Below are 27,078 nucleotides of genomic sequence, written 5' to 3' on the forward strand. Positions count from 1 at the left end.
CTGGCTTGGGGTTTAGGGGGAAAATTGTGGGATCCTTTAACGCAATGGGAAGACCATTCTTGTGATGCTTTATGGGGTAATGTAAAGTTAATTGAGGGAGCAGAGGAACAGGACTTGGGCTCAGAAAGAGTGACTTTTTTTAATTTTTATTCTTTTTAAGATTTTATTGGAGAGAGAAACAGCAAGAGTTGGGGGGGCACCTAGGTGGTTCAGGGGGTAAGCATCTGACTTCGGATCAGTGCATGATCCTGGGGTCCTGGAATTGAGTCCCACATCAGGCTCCTCACCGGGAGCCTGCTGTTCCCTCTGCCTATGTCTCTTTCTGTGTCTCTCATGAATAAATAAATAAAATTTAAATTAAAAGGTCGGGCAGGGTGGGGGGGCAGAGGGAAAGGGACAAACAGAGTCTCCGCTCAGTAAGGGACCGCACTACAGGGCTCTATCCCAGGAACCTGAGATCATGACCCAAGCCAAATTCGATATGTAAACAACTAAGCCACCCAGGTGTCCCAAGAACAACTCTTTTAATGTTTGAAGTTAATGATTATATGCTTAGTACTGGAGGGTGAGGTATGCTTCTGTAGGGGGTATTAAGTCCTATATATTTCCACAAATTTCTCTTTTTTAAAAGATTTTATTTATTTATTCATGAGAGACAGAGAGAGAGGCAGAAACACAGGCAGAGGGAGAAGCAGGCTCCACGCAGAGAGCCCGACGTGGAATTCGATCCCAAGACTCCAGAATCATGCCCTGGGCCGAAGGCAGGCCTTTAACCGCTGAGCCACCCAGGAATCCCCGGATTTCTCTTTTTTTTAAATTAAAGGTTAGTTTATTTGGAAGAGAGAGAGTAAGAGAGAGAGAAAGAGAATGGGATTGGTGGGAGGGGCAGAGAGAGAGACAGTCTCAAGCAGATTCTGCACTGCGCTGGCAGCCCAACTCCATGGGGCTCCATCCCAGGACCAGAGATCAAAACCTAAGCCCAAATCAAGAGTCTGCAGGTCAGCAGACAGTGCCACACAGGCATCACTCCTCAAATTTATACACCTGAAAATACTTTGAAAAATTTCTATGGTGCTTTTCATTTAGTTCAATATTAACTATTGGTGAGAAGTAAAGGAAGTCATGAGATCCTTTGAGGATAGAGAAGCCAGCACTTACTGGATCCTCATCAAAACTATGCAGGCAGGGATGCCTGCCTTCAGCTCAGGTCATGATCTTGGGGTCCTAGGATCAAAACCCAAGGCAGGGCCCCTGATCTATGGGAAGGCTGCTTCTCCATTTCCCTCTTCCTGTAGCTCCCCCTACTTGTGCTCTATCTCTAATAAATAAATAAATAAGAACCTTAAAAATTATAAACAATAAAAAGCAACTATGCAGGTGAAAGGACAGCCATCTGAGCTAAAAAGTGAATATTTTTCTGTTTCTCTCATCATCTCACCAATGACCAATTTTCTGTCTTTAAACTTTTTTTTTGTAGTTTCAAATTTTAATTCACTATTAGTTAACACATAGTGTAATAGTTCCAGCACTAGAATTTAGTGATTCATCACTTATATACAACACCCAGTGCTCATCACTCATGCCCTCCTTACACCTTCACTCATTTCATCCACTCCTTAAACAATATCCTCCATAGCCCTGAGTTCCCTCTTTTATTCCTCCTACATTCAATTGTCTCATAGCTTAAATTCCATGTATGAATGAACTCATAAGGCATTTGTTTTTCTCTAACTTATGTTACTTAGCATAATACGTGAGCTGAATCCAAGTCATTGCAAATGGCAAGATTTCATTATTTTTTGCAGCTGAATAATATTCCATTGTATATAAAAATCCTTCAATCTTTAAGGCAGTTGATGGATGAAGGGCTCATCTTCTATAACTTCTTCCCGGTGACAGAGGTTGTAGCTGTGTTGCTACCTATAGACCAAAATAGGTCACTATCTGTTCCTACAAGGAACTATTACTTCAACTATGTGGCATGAAAATAAAACATTAAAAAGGGGGTTGCCAAGGTGGCTCGGTTGGTTAAGCATCCAACTCTTCATTTTGTCTTAGGTCATGCTCTTAGGGCCCTGAGATCCAGCTCCACATCTGGATCTGGGCCTAGCTCAGCATCTGCTGAACATTTTTCCCTCTCCCTTTGCCCCTTCCCTGCCCCCCACTTCATCTAATTTGCATGTGGTCTCTCAAAAATTTTTTATTAAAAAATTGTTTTATTTTAAAGGTATAAATTACCTTTAAATTAAATTATCTTATTTTATTTTATTAATTTGATTATTAAATTAATAATTAAAATATCATTAACCAAAAAACACTGAAGTAAAAGGTTAGTTTAAAAGTAAATGTACATATCAAATAAATAGGTTTAAGAAGACCATGAAGGAAAATCTGAAAGGACTTGAATATGATGATTTCAGTTTGCAGTGAGAAAAACAGGAACCTGGCTGAGAAGACTTCTCTTGGTAAAATAACTTAGCATGTGACACCAGAGAAATTTCCTGTTGCTTGCTTTTAGTTTCATCCTAAAGCCATTTTCGGGAGGTCGAGTCCTCTTCTGCTGAAAATAGATTACAGAATTTGAGGGGCTTTGTGATTCTGATGTTATGCTTGTATGATTGAGATTGTTTTAAGGCTACCAATGGGAACCAGTGTGTCTGATCTAGCTCCCCACTCATAGTCCATTATGCTCATGTTACAAAATGAGCTCATGTTGGTGTTATGACTACTAAAATGAAGATGATTTTCTTTTCTTTTTTTTTTTTTTTTTTTTTTGATGATTTTCTTTTGTGCTACTACATAGCCACAATTCATTTTAGGGCAGGAGGAACACAGATGGCAGGTCTGTGGCACAGATGCATCTGCCTCTTAGAAATTTAAGATTCTTCACACAGTGGCCTATTTTTTTTTACGTTGTTTTTATTTTTTATTTTTAAAGATTTTATTTATTTATTCATGATAGACATAGAGAGAGAGAGGCGGAGACACAGGCAGAGGGAGAAGCAGGCTCCATGCAGGGAGCCCGATGTGGGACTCGATCCCAGATCCCAGGACCACGCCCTGGACCAAAGGCAGGCGCTAAACCGCTGAGCCACCCAGGGATCCCCACTGTGGCTGATTTAAATGCTTGATGCATTCTGTACATGAGATTCTGAATGAATCCAAACACAAAGGACATCAATTTCGATCAGTAGAGAGTGGCAGTCAACTTCAGCACCCGATAGCCATCCCACAGGGATTCCCACTGAAAATACAAATAATTTAGCTGCCCCACCAGGGGAAGCATAGAAGAATCAGCCAATGAGACTGCAGCCAATGAGTACTCTGAATACAGCCAGGCTAACTCCAGAAAAAAATGAGACACAAAATATTGTAGGCCATTTCCATGGTGACACCTGAAAGAGCAAGATCCCTCTAATTAGCACACTCATTCACAGCTAAAACCCTTTAGGTAGTGCTGAATAGTTCAACCACTAGGATGGAAATAAACAATCACAATGTCAAAAAGGAATAGAAAATCAACCTCTAACGATCTGGTAGGAAACATGTTTAACACACATGGATTATATATTCCCAAGTGTCTAAATGAACCAAAAATCACACTAATGATGATCTCTTAATTCTCAAGTGGCCTAAATGAGAACCTTTCAATATAACTAATTTTTGTGTTTAGGTACCCACCTCAAGATGGCCAACTATTAAACAAAAGAACCAAGGGGGATAAATATTTTACTGGTATTGAGAACCTTGTAAAGAAACAGTGACAAGGTAGTAACCAGGCAGGAAAACATATAAGGAATCTTCTGGAATAGTGACAAAAAATGAACTAAAAAAATATCAACTCCTGCAGAAGTACTTCTTACGGCCCCACCTTCTTTTTATACTTTAAATAGGATGCAGAAGATGAGGCATTAAAACCAAATCTGCTGTGAGAGAATAAGAATTCTTGTCCCCTTAAATATCCTCCTAGCTGGAATAAAAATTAAAAGGACATGAGCAGAGTAACAGGAGAAAATCAAATTAAATAGATGAATGTATAGGGAATGTGCATAGGCATCGAAATTCCAAAGAATGTGAGGCAAGATGAGGTACAAATGGCATCATGAACTAAGGCAAAAGGGGTCAGGAGTGTAGAGCTTCAAAGAAGAGGAAAACACTTTACAGAGTGATAAGAAGAAAATATATTTGGGAATTAGATATGTGTCCTACCTTACAGGTGGGTCACTGGGATAAACTATGTCTCTGTGAATAACCCTTATCTGGGAAAGACCCTCAATTTAGAGCTACTGTGTGGTTAAGGGAGCAGGAAAGGTTTTCTCGAGCCTGCAGGTTCTCAAGTATCTTCAACTCAAATTATCCACAGACCCAATAGGTATATTTAGTGGTTGGTGGATGGAGAGGCTGTCCTGAAGAATTCAGTTCTCCCATCTGTAACTTCCTTAGGAGTTTCACATGTTAAAAGTTGACCTGGTAGATTGTTTGACATCACTGATCAGCATTGAAGTCTAACAATAGGTCAGTATAGTCAAAGTCACTTCAGGAGGCGATGACCCAGGTATATTTTCAAAGTTAGCCCTGTGGCTCAAGGAATATAATTAAATGAGGCATTTATAAGAAAACAAAAGAAGAAATATGTTAATGATTAGAACAAATGCTAAGCCAGTTTCTGACCTCTAAGACTAGCCAGTTGAGCAGACATCTAGATATCAGACTTGAAATATCTTCAGATAGAGTGAGGACAGATAGCAACCACCTGATATATCTTCCAGGTTTATAGTTGAAATGCATCTGTTCATGTGTTCAGGGGTACATCGAGTGATTAAGGTGGTCTATACATGAGCTATTAGGAAGATTTTGTGGGACGGCTGGGTGGCTCAGCAATTTGGTGCCTTCCTCTGGCCCAGGTCGTGATCCTGGAATCCCAGGATCGAGTCCTACATTGGGCTCCCCGCATGGAGCCTGCTTCTCCCTCTGCCTGGGTCTCTGCCTCTCTGTGTCTCATGAATAATTTTTTTTTAAAGGAAGATTTTGTTACATAAGGTCATTTATATTAAGTCTACAGGTCTCATGAATAAAGGGAGATTTATTTTCAATGATTCCAAGGCAGAAATGTGGGAGAAAAATCAAAATATTAATTTGGGGATTTGGAGCCAGTTATGGGTGACACCAGGAGAAATCAGGATCTCACCTAGTTTGTAATGAATAGTACTGAAATAGTTCTCTACAAAGATGTATTATTGAAATAAACTGTTCTCTATAATCACCCTCGCTGTTACCAAACATAGCCGAAATAACACTGCATTCATCGGAAAAATAAAGGTAGTTCAAGAAAGAACATTGGGAAATGCCTGCGTGGCTCAGCAGTTGAGAGTCTGCCTTTGGCTCAGGTCATGATCCCAAGGTTCTGGGATGGAGTCCCACATCAGGCTCCCCGGGGAAGCCTGCTTCTCCCTCTATGTCTCTGCCTTTCTCTATCTCTCATGAATAATGAAATAAAATCTTAAAAAAAAATAGAACATTAGGCCCAAATTTTTGCATAAATAACTGCATCAAGAATAGAGGTTTGTTTGACTTAGAGATTTTTTTATTTTTTTATTTTTTTTTTAATTTTTTTTTTTAAATTTATTTACGATAGTCATACAGAGAGAGAGAGAGGCAGAGACACAGGCAGAGGGAGAAGCAGGCTCCATGCACCGGGAGCCTGACGTGGGATTCGATCCCGGATCTCCAGGATCGCGCCCTGGGCCAAAGGCAGGCGCCAAACCGCTGCGCCACCCAGGGATCCCTAGAGATTTTTTTAAAATAACTTTAGTGAACTATTCACAATGATTCTCCAGATTGAACTTTTAATAGTCTCTCAAGGCCAGAGGTCATGCAAAATCCTTGCCATCAGATGTTGCCTGCAGTACATATATGTATGGATAAATTCCACTCTTCTTGAGATCCCCAAATATCCTAGGTTCTGGCACCTGTTAGGACATGATTTTCTTTATTGACCTGGTGAGGCTGCTGGGAACTCTCAAAAGCAACGTATCAGGCTGATATTTCCAAGGGGGCTTCATTGGTTCATAAAGTCAATCATAGTCCCTTAGAGCTGTTTTGTCATGTCTGAGTCTATGCAGCTCTTTCTCAGCTATGACACTCCATTCAAGTTTTGGTTATATAACCAGTGTTTGTAATTGTGTCTTGTCATAATAGGACAGATTGTTATAGAAATTATGCAAATACATATATTTGCATAAAACATAGGAATATTCACTGAGAGTTTCTGATTTTGGGAGGAATCAAGAAGGAGGAAAAATAAATGTTTCCATTTGTTCTAAAGATGTATTTTGTGCAACTGCTGCAAGTTAGTCAATCTAAAACAAAAAGGGTTTTTACTCAGTAAAAAAACAAAAAAAATTTTTTTTTACATTCCAGGTTTTTGTTTAGATTCCAGTTAGTTAACTTACAAGGTAATATTTATTTCAGGAGTACAACAATGATTTTACAATGCTGTACACCACCCAGTGCTCATCACAAGTGCATGCCTTAATTCCCATTACTTATTCAACCCATCCACGTACCCACCTCCACTCTGACAACCATCAGTTTGTTCTTATAATTGAGTTTGATTCTTTTCTTTTTTTTTTTATTTATTCATGATAGACATAGAGAGAGAGAGACACAGGCAGAGGGAGAAGCAGGCTCCATGCACCGGGAGCCTGATGTGGGACTCGATCCAGGGACTCCAGGATCACGCTCTGGGCCAAAGGCAGGTGCCAAACCGCTGAGCCACCCAGGGATCCCCCCTTGAGTTTGATTCTTAGTTTGCCCCTCCCTTTCTTGTTTTCTTTCCTGTTGCTCACTTATTTTGATTTTAAATTATCATAGGAGAGAAATCATACGGTATTTGACATTCCCTGATTTATTTCATTTACCATAAAACTCTCTTGCTCCATCCATGTTGCTGCAAATGGCAAAATTTCATTCCTTTTTAGGCTGATTAATATTTGATCATATATATATATTTATTTATTTCTTCTTTATTATTCAGTAGCCAATGACACTTGGGTTGGTCTGCGTGAGACAGAAATGCTAACTGTCCGTCACTGTTGAACTGCTCCTCCCACAAATGAGCCATGAACAGAGCCACAGCATTGGACTATACTCATCTTGGCTCTACAAAAGGGAGGAAGGACCCACACAGCAGTTCCGCAGCTTCCCTAAAAGGCCATTCATCTACAGTGAATCTGACATCTGTTGGGTTGTATCCCTGGGACGCTAGGGCTTGGTACTATATCCCTGGGATACTAAAAGAACCATAGTACATACCTTGCTAATCTTGCCTAATCCACTGTCAGGAGTTTTCTTCATTTTCAAATATCATGTAAATATAAAGCATCATTCAATACCCCTCCTACCTCCAGTGCCCCTGATCTAGGCCTGGGCAAACACAGTCATCATTGTCATCCAACAGCATCTGGTCCTCAGCAACACACAGGAATTCAGTTAAATCATGAAGAATTCCCTACTCCTCAGAAACCCACCACCCTTTTTAATCCCAATGCATAGATTAATCAGAGGGAACCACCAAGAGCTGCCTTTGTAGTGGGCTAAAGGGAGACACCTCCAGTTCCCTCCCCATGTGGGAAAGAATTTTTCACATCTTCTTTTAATAAGTCTTAATTTTCTAAGGATGGTGCCTTCATTGAGTTTTACTTAGATTCACCTCTTACATCCCAGTGCTAAATGTCTGAATTAATACCCATTCACCCTCCATCTCTCTAATATCAATTTAGTGAGGACATTCTTGCCACAATACAGTCAAAAAAAGAATGTCGGCAATGCCTATATACCTGGAAACAAAAACAAATAACATAAAACTACAGATCTGGAGATAACTAGGAAATATAACAAATAGAAACTATTTTTCTAAATCCACAGTCATTTGTGCAAACAAGGACAGTCTTCCTGTTCCACATCCTAATTCTTAACCTTACACATTTTCTAGGTCTTACCTGGGCTACCCTATTACTCCTATTGGGATAAGTTTCTCCTACTTAAGGAGTATCTAAGACATCTGGACTGTCATGCACAGGTGTCCTTCATAGGCACAGAAAGACAACACCCTGGGCAGCCGGGGTGGCTCAGCGGTTTAGCGCTGCCTTCAGCCCAGGGCCTGATCCTGAAGACCCGGGACTGAGTCCCACACATCAGGCTCCCTTCATGGAGCCTGCATCTCCCTCTGCCTGTGTCTCTTCCTCTCTCTCTCTCTCTCTCTCTCTCTCTCTGATGAATAAATTTTAAGAATCTTAAAAAAAAAAAAAAAAAGAACCCCAGGACTAAGTCTAGATTTACCATTCAAAATAAACAGGTTAAAGGAAGTTCTGTGGGAATCTTTAAGAGACAGGGGAGGGGCATCTGTGTGGCTCAGTCAGTTGGGCATTGGCCTTGGGCTCAGGTTCTGGTTCTGGGGTCCTGGGATCGAGTTCCGCATCAGACTCCCTGGCCAATGGAGAGTCTGCTTCTTCCTCTCCCTCTACCTCTCCCCTTGCTCATGCTTCCTCTCAAATAAAGAAATAAAATCTTAAAAAAAAACAAAACAGAAAATAATAAGAGACAGGGGAGGGGAAAGCATCGGGAAAAAGGAGAGGTGATCATTCACTAGGGTGAACTGGAGATGTTATATCACAAGTTACATTATCCACTGAGCCTACTGTGGGAGCCTGAGGGTCATTATGAATTCCATTTGGAGGCATATTTGAGCTTGAAAAACAGATTTCATGAGCAAAGCTCACCCTTCTGAGTTGAAAAAATTTATAGACAAGAAATTATCACTGAAATTAAATGGTGGCAGATATGCAAAGGATTATTGTGGGGGTTTGATATTTTTATGAATTTTGTGATAGTCGTGGAGGCAGCAAGCAGTGGGCAACAGAACAATATTGGAATAGTGGTAATAGGAGGAAATAGTATCACGTTAGAATTCTTGGAACAAGTATAAACAATGGGTGTGTTCATCAGAAGAAACCAACTGCTTCCACATGTCTCCTCTCCATCGTACCTTTTCAACTACAATATAAAAATCAGGTTGTGTGCATTTCTATATCGAACTTTTTGTTAAACTCATAATACTAAAATATGCTTTCTCAAACATTCTGAACGTGGAAAATTCAGTATTAGCTCTTATTTTAGTATTGTGTAACATAAAGTTTCTGGTTGAGACTGCTTTGGTCCAAAGCTTTTATCCATTAATATAGAAGAATCTGATTAAATGTGAAGCAGGGAAAGCATGTCTTCAATCCTTCTTTTAATGGAAAGATAAAGAATTGCAAATCTGAGGTTTCTTCTGAAATATTAACTGTAATTTTCAAAACTCTTACAGTAGCTTTGATGTATGGACTTCTTCGAAGAACCCCAAGTACAGTGCAATTGAAGTAAACACAGGAAGTAATAATACACTTATTTTGAACAAAAATGGGAAAAATGTAGAGTACAAGAATAGAACTCTAGAGAAAAACAAAACAAACAGGTACATTGCCTTGTGACTTTGCAGGGTGTTGTCTGGGGAATACACTAGTAAGAAGGCTGCTGTCAGGTCAAGGCCCCAGGGAAACTAGAGGCTACACAAAGTGAATGCCAAATAGCAGTATCATGCAGTACATGAGCTAAAAGATCAACACCATATCTGTAAAATATAATCTGTAAGATATTTATAATAGTATCACAATATTCACAAAGAAGAGAAAGTGATAACATACATAAATGTGGGAGAAGTAATCACGGATTATTGAAACCCAGAGACCACTGAGAAAATGGATCTAAGAATATTATTTCATTTGGTAGTGGTACCAAATAGGTGGTAGATACCATCAATTCCCCATAACATTCAATAAAATGAGCTAGGTTCCCATTGGTGTTGGGATGACATGTCATTCATTATACATTCATGTCAACATGTCAAAAACCATCATGTTTTACTAATTAAGTTCACACACAGACTAACTTATGTATTTCAAATCCACTGTATTATCCCTGCTCAAAATACAGAATATAAGCATTAAAAAGCTTTGTGTGCTGATATCATGATGTGAGCACAGTGATTATCATACATTTCAGGCCTGAGTTCATTCTTAAGAAAAGTGTATGTACAACTGAATGGCATTGTAGGATGAGTTAGCAATTCTTTCAGGATTTCTTCACATCAACTCATACTCTACCCATTGCTGTAATGAAGATTTATCAGTAGTTTACTGAACTGCCACCTCTTTTTCCTTAAAGAGCAATTAGTAAAACCTTGTATTTCTAATATTCAGGAAATTCTTTAGTTTTAATGCACGAAGAAGAATGTTCTGACCATCTATTTCATGGTAACCTACATGAATGTTATAAACATACATAGTGGGCAGACCAGGTGGCTCAGTGGTTTAGCGCCTGCCTTCAGCCCAGGTCGTGATCCTGGAGACCCTGGATCAAGTCCCACATCAGGCTCCCTGCATGGAGCCTGCTTCTCCCTCTGCCTGTGTCTCTGCCTCTCTCTCTCTCTATCTCTCATGAATAAATAAATAAAATCTTTTAAAAAAATACATAGCATCTCAAATTAGATTTTCTTATCATACTGTCCTTCATTTTCTATGGAAAATGACATATGCAGGAGTCCCATTTAATGAAGCAGGGCATCTCATATCTTTATTGCAGAATCAATCAGCCTCATAGCTTCATATACCCCCTAGGAATAAATGCATTTTCTGAAGTGATAGGAGAGTAAAATACATGATTATATTTTAATCACAATCTCAAATAGGGTCAATGGGGAAAATCAAATATTGAAATTAATTATACCTTACTAAAAATCTACCCACAAAATCTGTTGAAACATAAATAAATAGCATATACATGTTGTTTAACTTTTTATATTTCCTTATGAAACTATTTTCCAACAGAATACTGAGTAGTGACTGATGCACTGTCTACTAGATTTCTGTGACATTTACTGACATTTTGTATTCACTTAAATAGTTTTTTCAACATTGTTATCTTTCAATTTACTCTTTTCAATTTACTTTCTTTAATGCACTGATATTTACTTGAGTGTATAATAAAATGAGGTCTTCCCCATTCATTATACTTCTAGGATTTGAATCAAGCACGTATTTTGAGATATGAAGGACAGATTGAATTCCAGTTAAAGGTTTGACCAATTTGTTTACATTTTAGAGTTTTGCTCCTATATGATAACTGTAATGTTGAGTTCCTGTGAGACATTTTAAATATTTGTATAGTTACTCTCCAATATGAGTTTTCTGATGTGGATAAGGGATGAGCAGTTCTTTTTTTTTTTTTAAGATTTTATTTATTTATTCATGTGAGAGAGAGAGAGAGAGAGAGAGAGAGAGAGAGAGAGTAGAGACACAGGCAGAGGCAGAAGCAGGCTCCATGCAGGGAGCCCAACGTGGGACCCGATCCCAGGTCTCCAGGATCACACCCTGGGCTGAAGGCGGCTCTAAACCGCTGAGCCACCTGGGCTGCCCAAGCAGTTCTTAATAGCTATATCCAATTCATTACGTTTGTAAGTTTCTCTCTAGGACGATATCTCTGATGTTGAGTAAGGATTGAGTGCTGGATAAAGTCCTTGTCACATTCCTTACATTGGTAAGATTTCTCTCCAGTATGAATTCTCTGATGTTGAGTAAGGGTTGATCACCTGTTAAAGGCCTGACCACATTCTTTACATTGGTAAGGTTTCTCTCCAGTGTGAATACTGTTGAGTAAGGTTTGAGGACTGGAAAAAGGCCTTGCCACATTCTTTACATTGGTAAGATTTCTTTCCAGTATGAATTCTATGATGTCATGTAAGAGATGAGCGCCTCTTAAGGGCCTTCCTACATTCCTTACATTGGTAAGGATTCTCTTCAGTATGAATTCTGTGATGTCCAGTAAGGTTTGTGTCCCTGTTAAAGGCCTTTCCACATTCTTTACATGTGTAAGGTTTCTCTCCAGTATGGATTCTGTGATATCAAGTAAGGAGTGAGTGCCATTTAAAGGTCTTGCCCCATTCTTTATATTTCTCAGGTTTATTTACAGTAGGGACTATTTTATGTATACTTAGTCTTGAAAATGGACTAAAGTGGTCTCAGATTTATTGCACCTGAGTGTTTTTCCTCATGAATTCTGATGATCACCAACATTGAAGAACTGCTTGAGAGCTTCCCCACATTGATTATACTCATAAGAATTTTCTGCTAGAAGGATACTCTTATGGAAAATAAGGTTAGAGCTTTGATCAAACACTTCCCCTCATTTACTACTCTCATAATGGGTCTCTGGAAACCAAGTCCTCACACAGCTACTAACATTGGAGCCCTGGTTAAATATTTTCTCAGATTCATTGCACTGAACAACTCTGTCTGCATTGATATGGCTCTGGTAATGTTGTATGGTTGAGTCTTCGGTGAAGGACTTCTCAAATGCTTCCCACTTAGCATGTGGTTCTTCATTTTTCAAACTCTGCTTATCAGAAATATTTGACTGAAATGTCAATCAATCCTATTTTCAAAATGTTCCAAATCACTATGTACAATACAGATTAAGTCACTATCCAGTTTTTGCAAATTGTCTTTCCACAAATAGGTATGTTTGATTATTTCATTGGAGCTTTTGCTTAGAGACACATGCTTCATAGAAGCAACTGACTTAAAAAGGGTGGTTTTCCAAAATGGTGTGTGTCCTTCACCACCACCAGCAGTGAGATTTTTATTAAAGGCAGATGTCTCAGTTTGGCTATGTCCTTCACGATGTCTTTGACACCCTTCACTCTCCCCATCACTGTTGCAGTATGTCATGAAGTGTAAATTCTCAACAGCACTATTTATGTATCCACCCATTGAGTCTTTCTGGAAAAAAACTTCTATGCTCAGTCAGCAGGAAACTCTGGGCATTCTGTGAAGATATGGCTGAAAGATATCAAGGAAGATAAAAGTCACAACATTCCACTTACTATTTCAGATGAATCTACTGATGACTTCTAAAATACAACTTTGAAATCCATCAGAGAATATTAGAAAGGTGGCTGAGATAGAGTCATCAAGACATCATTCCTCCATGGACACGTACCTTTGCACACAACACACTGACCACGTGTCTTAATAGATAATTCTATACTAAGGTCATGTTATAGCACAAATTATTTTCCTATGCCTCAAATAATCAGGAAAAATATCACAGGAGCACAAAATTAGTAGAAGGAAAATTAGACATAAAACTGGAATAAGCAAATAGGATATTGTAAAAATAAGAACACACCAACATACAATGAGTTAGCTGTCACAAAAGATCAACAAAATTGACAGGCTTTTAACTAAATCAAGTAAGAGTGAAAGAGAAAAGACCAACTAAAATGAAAAGTGCAGAAGTGGAAGCAGACACAATATAACTGATACCATAAAAACAAAAGTAATTAAGAGGAAACGATGCATAATTCTATGCCCACAAATTGATCCCAAAGACAACAACAAATAAAGTAGATGTAATCTGGGATCCCTGGGTGGCTCAGCGGTTTAGCGCCTGCCTTTGGCCCAGGGCATGATCCCGGGGTCCTGGGATCGAGTCCCACATCGGGCTCCCTGCATGGAGCCTGCTTCTCCCTCTGCCTGTGTCTCTGCCTCTCTCTGTGTCTCTCATGAATGAATAAATAAATAAAATCTTAAAAAAAATAGACATAATCTGTTTGGACTCCATCATGAAGAAATATTCAAAAATTACAACTGATATGCAAGGGCAGCCTGGGTGGCTCAGTGGTTTAGCACCGCCTTCAGCCCAGGGCCTGATCCTGGAGACTGGAGATCGAGTCCCACATTGGGCTCCCTGCATGGAGCCTGCTTCTCCCTCTGCCTGTGTCTCTGCCTCTGTGTGTGTGTGTCTCTCTCATTAATAATAAATAAAATCTTTAAAAAAAAATAGAACCAAGCAAATAGGGACGCCTGGATGGCTCAGCTGTTGAGCATCTGCTTTCAGCCCAGGGCATGATACTGGAGTCCTGGGGTCAAGTCCCACATCGGGCTCCCTGAATGCCTATGTCTCTGCCTTCTCTCTGTCTCTCTCATGAATAAATAAAAATCTAAAAAACAAAACAAGCAAATAGAAGACTAGTCCAAGATGGCAGAGGAGTAGGAGACCTCATTTTCCTACAATCCCAGAACTTCAGCTAGATGGGTATCAAATCATTCTGAACATCTGTGAACTCAAGTAGAGATCTAAGAAAAGACTGGCCTCAACTCTACAAATAGAAAAGTGACCACATTCTGCAAGGTAGGAGATGCAGAGAGGTGAATCAAGGTGATAACGTGGTAAGATAGACCACAGGAGGTGGGAGCCTCCTTAAGCTGGCATCAGAAAGTGATATAGCAGTGGAGCACAAAATCAGAACTTTTAGAAGTTGCTGTGGTGAGGGATGTCCCTACTGAAACGCACTCAGGAGGCGAAGTGGGAAGAATCTATATGGGCCAGCAAGGGCTCAGGATCCTCAGGCTCACAAAAAGCCCCGGTTGCCTGCAGGAGGCAGAATTCTCAGACATCAGAGTGGGGAAGCCAGCTGACTCAGTGAGCCCAGGATGTGGCTCTCAGCTCGGAGTTGCCATATGCCACAAGGAGTGACACGGGAGGACTGTTCTCCCAGCAGGAGCCCAATAAATGGGAGAAACAGGGAGACCTTCCTTCCTCCGCCAGGAGGAGCAATGCAGGTGCAGCCCCAGAGTCTGCAAGGTTTAGAAACTCCAAACAGGGTCATGTGACTGAGACAGAAATGCTCAGTCACAGGCAGGGTGAGCACAGAGTGAGAGCAGAGACCACAGAGACAGGAGTGACTGATTACTTTTCCCTGAGGGTGCACTGAGTAGTGGGGCCCCAAACTTTCAGCTTTGGGGCTGGAGATGGTTAGGCCACCATTTTCACTCTTGTCCTCTAAAGTAGAGCAGAAAAAAGAAAAAAAAGAACAGAAAAAAAAAATAAAGTAGATCAGAAAGCTTTCAGGGAACAAAAGCCACACAGAACAATCAATAGCCCCTTACTGAGCATGTCCCCCCAGCAAGGGTGGTGCAATTCCAATGGGCAAAGACACCTGAGAATCAATACAATAGGCCCCTCTCCCAGAAGATCAACAAGAACATCGGGCTAGGACCAAGTTTACCAAACACAGAGAACCGCAGAACTCTAGCTCTAGGGGAACATAGTATATAGAATTCATGAGTTTTCCCCCCCACAAATAGATAATCTTTCAATTTTAATTTTTTCTCTTTTTCTTATTAACTAATTTATTATATCTACACTTTAAAAATTTTTATTAATCTTCATGTTTACAGTTACATTCTATCATTTCAATGTCTTTAATTTTATTTTTGTATATATGTTTCTCTTTCTTTTTTTAAATTATTTTTTTAAATTTTTATTTATTCATGATATTCACCACAGAGAGAGATAGGCAGAGACACAGGCAGAGGGAGAAGCAGGCCCCATGCAGGGAGCCGTCGTGGGACTCGATCCCGGGTCTCCAGGATCGCGCCCTGGGCCAAAGGCAGGCGCCAAACCGCTGCACCACCCAGGGATCCCCCCATGTTTCTCTTTCTTCACAATTTTGAGATGAAATTTCATCTAAGAGGCCAAAATACACCCAGAACGTGATGTATCACTCTGTTCTCTTCACCTGTCTGATCATATTCTTTTTCCTTTTTCTTCTTTTTTTCCTCTTACAGTCTTTTTTTTTTTTTTAAGATTTATTTATTCACTCAGAGAGAGAGAGAGAGAGAAAGGCAGAGGGAGAAGCAGGCTCCATGCAGGAAGCCTGATGTGGGACTCGATCCCGGGTCTCCAGGATCACACCCCAGGCTGCAGGAGATGCCAAACCGCTGGGCCACCGGGGCTGCCCCCTTACAGTCTTTTTTAATATGCATCTTCACAGTTACACTCTGTCCATTCAATGTATTGAATTTTCTTTCTTTTAAAAGATTTTATTTTATTATTTATTCGTGAGACACACACAGAGAGAGAGAGAGAGGCAGAGACACAGGCAGAGGAAGAAGCAAGCTCCATGCAGGGAGCCCAAAGTGGGACTCGATCCTGGGTCTCTAGGATCACACCTTGGGCTGAAGGTGGCGCTAAACTGCTGAGCCACCCGGGCTGTCCTGAATTTTCTTTTTGTATATATATTTTTTTCTTTCTTCACAGTTTTTAGATTTGTTTTTTCTAAGAAACCAACCAAAGTACGCTCAGGATATAGTGTATTGCTCTGTTCTGTGCACCAGATTGCATTTCTTTCTTTTTTCTTTCCATTTCTGATCTCCTTTGATTTATTTAGTGTATATATATCTCTGGGGTCATGATGCCGTTTTCACTATTTTTTGTTCTCATTCATCTCATTTGTGTCATCATTGGACACAATGACAAGACAGAAACTCTCACCTCAAAAAAGAAAACAAGAGGAATGCCTGGGTGGCTCAGCAGTTGAGCAGCTGCCTTTGACTCAGGGCCTGATCCTGGATTCCCAGGATTGAATACTACATCGGGCTCTTTGCATGGAGCCTGCTTCTCTTCCCTCTGCCTGTGTCTCTGCCTCTCTTTCTGTGTCTCTCATGAATGAATAAATAAAATCTTAAAAAAAAAAGAACAACACTTCAACATATCTAATAGTGAACCTTACAAATCTCAGAGGAAAGGGAAACTCCTGAGAGAAACTTGAGCCAAGAGGTCCTTAACCTACAAGGGTAGAAACACTAGACTGGCAGCATATCTATCCACAGAGATCTGGCAGGCCAGAAAGGACTGCATGATATATTCAATGTCCTACATGGGAAAAAATATGCAGCAAAGAATCCTTTATCCAGCAAGGCTGTCATTCAAAAATAGAAAGGGAGATAAAGAGCTTCTAGGACAAATGGAAACTAAAAGAATTAGCGATCACCAAACCAGCCTTGCAACAAATATGAAGGGGGATCCTTTAAGCAAAGTGAGAGCCCAAAAGTAACATGTAACAAAGAAACAAATAATATACAGAAACAGTGACTTTACAGGTAATACAATGGTACTAAATTCATATCTTTCAATACTTCCTCTGAATGCAAATGGGCTAAATGCCCCAGTCAAAAGATATAGGATATCAATCAGATTGGATAAATAAGCAAGACCCATCAAAATGTTCTCTGCAAGAGACTCATTTTATTTTTTTAAGATTTTATTTATTTATTCATGAGAGACACAGAGAGAGAGAGGCAGAGACACAGGCAGAGGGAGAAGCAGGCTCCATGCAGAGAGGGAGACTCGATCCCAGATCTTCAGGATCAGGCCCTGGGCTGCAGATGGCACTAAACCGCTGAGCCACCCGGGCTGCCCAAGAGATTCATTTTAGACCCAAAGTCACAGAATGAAAGTGAATGGATAGAAAATCATTTATTATGCTAATAGATATCAAAAGAAAGCTACCGGGACACCTGGGTGGCTCAGTGGTTGAGAGCCTGCCTTTGGCTCAGATTTTTTAAATCTTTAAAAAAGAAAAAGAGAAAAAGCAAGCAAGCAAGCGGTAACAATCCTTATATCAGAAAATTGGATTTTTTTAAGAAAGATTTTATTTATTTATTCATGAGAGACACACACAGAGAGAGAGAGAGGCTGATACACAGGCAGAAGGAAAGGCAGGCTCCATGCAAAGAGCTCAATGTGGGACTCGATCCTGGGACTCCAGGATCATACCTTGGGCCGAAGGCAGGCGCTAAAGCACTGAGCCACCCAGCAATCCCCAGAAAATTGGATTCTAAACCAAAACTATAATAAGACATGAGGAAGGACACTATATTATAATTAAAGAGTCTATCCAAAGGAAGATTTAACAATTGTAAATATTTATGCCACTAACATGGGAGCAGCCAGTAACATAAAACAATTAATAATAAAATTAAAGAAACACATCGATAATAATAATAATAATATCATAAGAGTAGGGGATTTTAACACCTCACTCTCTGCAATGGACAGATACTCTAAGCAGAAGATCAACAAGGAAACAAGGACTTTGAATGGATCAGATGGACTTCACAGATAGAATCAGAGCATTTCATCCTAAACCAAGTGGAACATTGTTAAGTGCACGTGGAACAGTCTCCAGAGTAGATCACTTAGTGGGTCACAAATCAGGTCTCAACAGGTACCAAAAGATTGAGATCATTCTTTGCATGTTTTCAAACCACAATGCTTTGAAACTGGATCCCAGTCACAGGAGGAAATTTGGAAGGAATTCAAATACTTGGAGGGTAAAGAGCATCTGACTATAGAATGAATGGGTCAAACAGAAGATTAAGAAGAATTTTAAAGATTCATGGAAACAAATGAATAGAAAAACACACCTGTTCAAAGCTTTTGGAATGCAATGAAGCAGTCACAGAGAAAAGGATATAGCAGGGCAGTCCCAGTGGCTCAGCGGTTTAGCGCTGCCTTCAGCCCAGGGTGTGATCCTGGAGACCCAGGATCGGGTCCCACATTGGGCTCCCTGCATGGAGCCAGCTTCTCCCTCTGCCTGTGTCTCTGCCTCTTTCTCTCTCTCTCTCTCTTTGTGTCTCTCATGAATAAATAAATAAAATCTTAAAAAAAAAAAAAGAAAAGGATATAGCAATACAAGTATTTCTCAAGAAACAAGAAGGGTCTCAAATACATGACCTAACTTTTCACCTAAAAGCACTGGAGAAAGAACAGTGCTTAAAGCCTAAAGCAAGCAGGAGAAGAGAAATAATACAGATTAGAGCAGAAATTGGGGAAATAGAAACCAAAAGAACAGAAGAACAGATTAATGAAATTAGGACAGCAGAACAGCGAACGAAATGAGGAGCTGGTTCTTTGTAAGAATAAATAAGATCAATAAGGGATCCCTGGGTGGCTCAGCAGTTTGGCACTTGCCTTTGGCCCAGGGCGTGATCCTGGAGTCCTGGAATCGAGTCCCACGTCAGGCCCCCTGCATGGAGCCTGCTTCTCCCTCTGCCCGTGTCTCTGTCTCTCTCTGTGTGTGTGTCTCTCTCTCTCATGAATAAATAAATCTTTTTAAAAAAATTCTCACCAAAATACTAGCCAATAGGATCCAACAGGACATTAAAAGGATTATTTACCATGACCAAGTGGGATTTATTTCTGGGCTGCAAAAGTGGTTCAACATCAGCCAATCAATAAACGTGATTCACTACATTAAGAAAGAAAGGACAAGAACTATATGACCCTCACAATACATGCAGAAAAGCATTTGACAAAGTACAGCGTCCATTTTTTTTTTTTTTAATTAAAATTCTTCACAGGGCAGCCCAGGTGGCTCAGCAGTTTAGCGCCGCCTTCAGCCCAGGTGTGATCCTGCAGACCCGGGATTGAGTCCCACATCGAGCTCTTTGCATGTCTCTCATGAATAAATAAAATCTTTTAAAAAATAAAAATAAAAATAAAACTCTTCACAGAGTAGAGATAGAAGGAACATGTCTCAATATCATAAAAGCCATCTACAAAAAGCCCTCACTGTATATCATTCTCATTCTCTTTTTTTTTAAGATTTTATTTATTTATTTTTTCATAAGAGACACACAAGGCAGAGACACAGGCAGAGGGAGAAGCAGGCTCCATGCAGGAAGCCCTATGTGAGACCCCATCCTGGGACTCCAGGATCACTCCCTGAGCCAAAGGCAGAAACGTTCAACCGCTGAGGCACCCAGGCATCCCTGCATATCATTCTCAATGGGGGACAATTAAGAGTTTTTCCCCAAAGGTCAGGAACACAACAGGGATGTCCACTCTCACCACTGATGTTCAACATAGTACTATAAGTCTGAGCCTCAATAGTGGGACACCAAAAAGAAATAGAAGGTATCCAAGTTGGAAGAGAAGAAGACAGCCTCTCACACTTTGCAGATGACATGATACTCTATGTGGGAAAACCCAAAAGACTCCACCCCTAAAATTGCTAGAATTTGTACAGTAACTCAGCAAAAGTGGCAGGAGATAAAATCAATGCACAGAAATTGGTTGCATTTCTATACATTCATTAACAATAAGACAGAAGAAAAAGAGAAATGAAGGAGTCCATCCCACTTACCATTGTACCCAAAACCACAAGATACAGAGGAAAAAACCTAACCAAAGAGGCAAAGGATCTGTACTCTGAAAACTATGGAACACTTATGAAAGAAATTGAGGAAGACAACAGAATGAAAGAAACGTTTGCTGCTCATGCAGTGGAAGAACAAATATGATTGAAATGACTGTGTTACATAGAGCCATCTATACATTCAATGCAATCCCTATCAAAACACCATCCACATTTTTCACAGAGCTAGAATAAATAATCCTACAATTTGCATGGAACCAGAAAAGACCTCCATAAGCCAAAGGAATGTTGAAAAAGAAAATCAAAGCTGGTGGCATCACAATTCTGAACTTCAGGTCCTATTAGAAAGCTGGAATGATGGGATCCCTGGGTGGTGCAGCGGTTTGGCGCCTGCCTTTGGCCCAGGGCGCGATCCTGGAGACCCAGGATCGAATCCCACGTCAGGCTCCCAGTGCATGGAGCCTGCTTCTCCATCTGCCTATGTCTCTGCCTCTCTCTCTCTCTCTCACTGTGTGCCTATCATAAATAAATAAAATAAAAATAAATTTAAAAAAAAAGAAAGCTGGAATGATCAAGACACAATGGTACTACTAAAAATCAGACAAAAAGATCAATGGAACAGAAAAAAGAACACAGAAAAGAACCCTCAACCCATGATCAACTAATCTTCTACAAAGCAGGAAAGAATATCCAACCGAAAAAAGACAGTTTCTACAAAAATCATTATGGGAAATTGGAGAGCCACATTAGAAAAATGAAACTGCAGCATTTTCTTACACCATATAAAAAAATAAACTCAAGATGGATGAAAGACCTAAATGTGAGACAGGAATCCATCAAAATCCTTGAGGAGAATACAAGAAGCAACATCTGCGACTTAGCCACAGCAACTTGTTGCTAGTCATGTCACTAAAGGGAAGGGAAACAAAGTCAAAAATGGATTCTTGGGACTTCATCAAGATAAAAAGCTTTTGCACTGCAAAGGAAACACTTGAGAAAACCAAAAGATATCCCACAGAATGGGAGAAGATATTTGCAAATCTCTCTTTTTTTTTAAATTTTATTTATTCATAGAGATGCAGAGAGAGAAAGAGGCAGAGACACAAGCAGGCTCCATGCAGAGAGCGTGACATGGGACTCGATCCAGGGTCTCCAGATCACACCCTGGGCTGCAGGCGGCGCTAAACAACTGCGCCACCCGGGCTGCCCGCAAATGTTTTAACAAATAAATGGTTAGTATCCAAAAGCTGTAAAGAACTGGTGAAACTCCACACTGAAAAAACAATCCAATCAAGAACTGGGTAGAAGACATGAACAGACATTTCTTCAAAGAAGACGTACAAATGGCAAAACACACGTTAGAATAATACTTAATTAGGACAGCCTGGGTGGCTCAGTGGTTTAGCACGCCTTCAGACTCGGGATCGAGTCCCACATCAGGCTCCCTGCATGAAGCCTGCTTCTCCCTCTGCCTGTGTCTCTGCCTCTGCCTCTCTCTCTCTGTCTATAATAAATAAATAAATCTTTAAAAAATAAAATAAAATAATGCTTAATTAACATCACTCGGTATCAGAGAAATATTAATCAAACCTACAATAAGATACCACCTCATACTGCTCAGAATCCGGGCTAAAATGAACAAATCAGGAAATGACAGATGTTCAGAGGATGCAGAGAAAAGGGAATCTTCCAACAGTGTTGGGAATGTAAGCTGGTGCATCCAGTCTGGAAAACAGAATGGAGGTTCCTCAGAAAGTTGAAAATAGAGCTACCCTATGACCCAGCAATTGCACTAGGTATTTTCCCCAAAGATGCAAATGTAGTGATCCAAAGGGGCACCTCCACCCCAATGTTTATAGCAGCAATACCCACAATAGCCAAACTCTGGAAAGAGCCCAGATGGCTATAGACAGATGAAAGGATAAAGAAGATGAGGTCTATATGTATGTAAGTATAGACACACACACACATATATTTTACTCTCATGAATAAAAAAAAAAAAAACAGTGCTCATCCATCATGTTGCGCCCTCCTTTTTTAAAAAAAAATATTTATTTATTTATTCATGAGAGACACAGGAAGAGAGGCAGAGACACAAACAGAAGGAGAAGCAGGCTCCAGGCTGGGAACCGGACCACACACTGAGCTGAAGGCGGCGCTAAACCGCTGAGCCACCCGGGCTGCCAGAGCACTGATTATTATGTAAGACTGGTGAATCACTGACCTCTACCTCTCAAACTAATAATACATTATGTTAATGAAATGAATTTAAAGTTTTTTAAAAACTGAAAAAAATTCATTTGTTAAAAATAAAAAAATGAAAAAACAAAAACCAAGGAAACAAAATCCTTTCATTTCTATTTTCTTTAAACGTTTTATTTTTATATTTGAAAAAAAAAAAAAAAAAAAAAAAAAACAAGAGCAAGAGCAAGAGTGAGAGCACGTGAGAGTGAGTAAGAGAGAGTACAAGCAGGGGCAGTGGGTGAGGGGAGGGAAAAGCAGACTCCTTGCTGAGCAGGGGACCAGACATGAGGCTCAATTCCAGAACCCTGTGATCATGATCCAAGCTGAAGGCAAACATTCAACTGAGCAACCTAGAAACCTTCATCTATTCATTCGAAAGAAAGAAAAAGAAAGAAAGAAAGAAAGAAAGAAAAAAAGAAAGAAGAAAGAAAGAAAGAAAAGAAAGAAAGAAAGAAAGAAAGAAAGAAAGAAAGAAAGAAAGAAAGAAAGAAAGAAAGAGGGATCCCTGGGTGGCGCAGTGGTTTAGCGCCGGTCTTTGGCCCAGGGCGCAATCCTGGAGACCTGGGATCGAATCCCACGTCAGGCTCCTGGTGCATGGAGCCTGCTTCTCCCTCTGCCTGTGTCTCTGCCTCTCTCTCTCTCTGTGACTGTCATAAATAAATAAATAAAAAAATTAAAAAAAAAAAGAAAGAAAGAAAACCATCAATGTAAAATACACTGGCAATGACTTTATAAAAAGTAAATATATGGGATGAAACTCAGATACATTTTGAGGAATGTAGAAGAAAATGTACGATTAATTTTCACTGAAGTAAACTTTTAGTGACAAAGTTTTTCTTTAAATGTGGGAAGTTTAAAAAAAATAATAAATGTGGGAAGTTTATTAACTATCTAGTCTCTTCTTAGAAAAAACATGCCCATGTCCTATCAGAACATTTATCTAAAATAATCAGAGATGACTCCCATATACAACTAAAGAGAAAGTGAGAACGCATAAGAAAAATCACAGGAACTTCATGTTATACATGACAGTTATGAAATGATGCAATTATTGATAAGGTGACAATTGAGACTTTATAAAAGCCTGCAAGTTCTGAGTTCTAAATGTTCTAGCACCCATATGACATTATTAACAGAGGAATTCTAGGAAACAAATAGTCATTATATTATTTCAATATTGGGATCCCTGGGTGGCGCAGCGGTTTGGCTCCTGCCTTTGGCCCAGGGCGCGATCCTGGAGACCCGGGATCGAATCCCACGTTGGGCTCCCGGTGCATGGGGCCTGCTTTTCCCTCTGCCTGTGTATCTGCCTCTCTCTCTCTCTCTCTCTCTCTATGACTATCATAAATAAAAAAATAAAAAATATATTATTTCAATATTGAAGAACAGAATACATACAGTTGAACATTAATTCCTACATCAATAATATGAAGATAAATGAACTTTTGGGACTCCTGGGTAGCTCAGTGGTTGAGCATCTGCCTTCAGCCCAGGGCGTGATCCTGGAGTCCCAGGATCAGGTCCCACATCGGGCTCCCTGCATGGAGCCTGCTTCTCCCTCTGCGCCACCCAGGGATCCCAAGACACAGTCTTTAAAGGAAGGAAGAAAACCCAGAGTGTGGTCTGGGAAACCTGGAAGGAGTCATCCTCACCCAAGAAGAGGAGGTATCTGTAGTTCTCTAACATCACATCCCTGTACAGTTCCCGCTGACTGTGGTTCAGGCATCTCCACTCCTCCTGAGAGAATTCTATGGCCACATCCCTGAATGTCAGCAGTCCCTGCAATAAATACCGCAGTTACCAAGGGGCCACAGGCAGAGTTGACAATGATCCCTAAGGTGGAACAGGGAGTTAGTGTCACCAGCTAGACCCCAAGACCTGACCTTCCCTGCTCACCTACTTGTACTCTCTGACATTTGTCCCACATTTTACTTAACCTCATCTTTCCACCTTAGGTTTTACTCCTGGCAAAGACCCAAAGGTCTACTCTCCTATCAAGGAATGGAAACTATCCAACTAAAATGGAAATGATGGCTGAAAGAATGAGCTTGAGCCTGCCCAGTTTGACCTTAACTCTTGACTAATAACTATGTAGATGGACCAAAGAATAATAACCCACGGCAGGCACTTTTACCTTAGTATGAAAATCTCCACCAGGACCCCTGGGTGGCTCAGTGGTTGAGCGCCTGCCTCTGGCTCAGGGTGTGATCTCAGGTCCTGGGATAGAGTCCCACATCGGGCTCCCTGTGGGGAGCCTGCTTCTCCCTCTGTCTGTGTCTCTCATAAATAAATAAATAAAATCTTAAAAAAAAAAAAAAGAAAGAAAGAAAAGAAAATCTCCAAAGGAGAAGCACAAACCTCATTTACATAACATACAGAGAATATATAAAAGTGTTGTTTGCAGGTACCTGTGTGACCTTATACCCAGCTATAAGAAGATGATGAAGCCCCTCTTGCTGAATTTCCATCCTAACCCTAAATAAAAGGAAACCATTCCCTCTGACTCTGAGTCTCTGCTTGGGAAGTTATCCCCTATAATCTCCTTATTGGCTGCAAATCAAATTTCCTTTGTGTCATAACCCCACCTGGTAGAGTTTCTATCAAGGACTCTATTTCAGGATTTTAAGACACTCAAACATGTTAATGATTCTTGTTTTAGTTTTTGTTTTTGTTTTTTCCTCCTGAAAATACAAAGAAGTAAATAGAAGGGTAACTCTGTGACCTAAGTGTGGAGGAAAATAAAAATCTACAAGATTGATGGGGGAACAGAAAACTAGCTGAGGACAAAGAACAAGCCTGGGGCAGCACATTGACAAGTCCTTGAAACAGGAGAGGTACATTCATCTACAGACTCAACTGCCTCGAGGTTCATACTTTGCTAAGGGATCTTAGCCCAACCTCCAGGAGCCTGTAAGTCTACTTTAACTATAAAAATTCCTTTAGAAATTTCCTTTATCTCTAAACTCAAAGATACATCTTGGCAATCATCCTCCAAGCACATGGCCCACTGATATATATCTGAAGGGTCTCATAACTCAGGTTTTATTAGATGGTAATCAGTGACCTTTTCCCAACAATAACTAGCCCCCTCTACGTCCTAGAAACCTTGCTTCCAAAATACCTTAAAAAGTTCAGCTATCCTCAAACCCCTCCCAACTGCCAGGTATATAATCAGCCACCCCTCACAAGCCTGGGGCAGCAGTCCTTCCTACCCATGGGTCATGTCCCCATGCTTTAATAAAACCACCATTTTGCACCAAAGACGTCTCAACAATTCTTTCTTGGTTGTCAACTCTGGACCTCACCTATATTCCTAAACTTTATCAAGATGAAGGTCTCCCTTATCTACCTCAGTCTTAGAAATCATTCTCTATACTACATGAGAGAGAGAGCCTCCATTGTCCAGTGGAAACTGATGGGAGCTACTGGTCAAGCAAGAATTCTTGAGACATTTTTTATGCAAAAACTGTTTTTATGAAAGTGCAGGGACAGGACCCCTGGGCAGAAGGACCTATACTGTCCTTGAGAGAAGCCATTGATTATATACTTTTAAATTGGGGGGCAGAAATAAAGAAGTTTCTTTATTTAAGGTTTTATTTATTTATTCATGAGACACACACACACACACACACACAGAGAGAGAGAGAGAGAGGCAGAGACGTAGGCAGAGAGTAGCAGGTTCCATGCAGGGAGCTCGATGTGGGACTCCATCCCAGGACTCCAGGATCCCCCCCCTCCCAAGCCAAGGGCAGATGCTCCACCACTAAACCACCCAAACATCCCTAAAGGAAGCTTCTGTAGGGTATTTTCATTTGTTAAAGAGGACTTAAGGGATCCTGGAGGTCTGGCTATTGTCAAGCTGGTTATTTTTTGCCTCTAGCAAAGCATTAACATTAAGGAAATTGTGAATTCCTAATAGTTTCTCATACTTTGCCAATCTTGGATATTTATCAAAGGACTGCAAGTTGAATTTCAGTTTCTCTACATTTCTTTTACCTTTGTACTCCTTATAGGAAACAACAAGCAAGAGAGACTAGAAAGAAGTTTCCACTTTACATAGAGATGGGTCCTGCATATCACTCAGTAAATCTATCTAAGATCCTTATGAATATTAAGGGAGAAAGTATAAACTGTATAGGAAAGAAATCTGTCAGCACCAAACCAAGTCAAAGAAGATAACATGAGCTCTAAGGAAACCAATTGATAACAGTGCCTAAAGCTCACTAAAGGACTTATATTACTGGTATGTTCTTGTGGCCACCAAACATTAAATCAGAATATAAATTGACTTATGAGAATATAGTGCATTTATACAAACTTCAATCAGTATAGGTTCCATGTCCTATAAATATCTAGTACATTTTAAATACAGGATCTTTTTCACAATCTAAAGAGCAAGATTACTGCCTGCCCCCCCCCCCCATCCCTTCCCGGTCCCCCGACACACACTGGAAAATTTCCCAGTTATTCTGAGCCTCATACCCATTATGTTTATTTATGCATTATCCCCCTTGGTCTACACAAAGGTGAAAAAGCATCCAGATGGGACTTGAATAAGAACTGCTTTTCTTTCTTTTTTTTTTTTTTTAAATTTTTTATTTATTTATGATAGGCACACAGTGAGAGAGAGAGAGAGGCAGAGACACAGGCAGAGGGAGAAGCAGGCTCCATGCACCGGGAGCCCGACGTGGGATTCGATCCCGGGTCTCCAGGATCGCGCCCTGGGCCAAAGG

The 27,078-nt window shown here is 40.3% G+C and overlaps 2 pseudogenes; one reads left to right on the forward strand and one right to left on the reverse strand.

The window, feature by feature from the left end:
- The first annotated feature begins 8,765 nt into the window (after nt 1–8,765).
- LOC129500211 (small nuclear ribonucleoprotein G-like) lies at nt 8,766–8,986 on the forward strand (annotated as a pseudogene).
- A 2,543-nt stretch (nt 8,987–11,529) lies between these two features.
- Nucleotides 11,530–24,287, reverse strand: LOC129500078 (putative zinc finger protein 56; annotated as a pseudogene).
- Between the last annotated feature and the right edge of the window lie 2,791 nt (nt 24,288–27,078).

Source organism: Nyctereutes procyonoides, unplaced genomic scaffold (genome assembly GCF_905146905.1).
Source record: "Nyctereutes procyonoides isolate TBG_1078 unplaced genomic scaffold, NYPRO_anot_genome, whole genome shotgun sequence".
Lineage (NCBI taxonomy): Eukaryota > Metazoa > Chordata > Mammalia > Carnivora > Canidae > Nyctereutes > Nyctereutes procyonoides.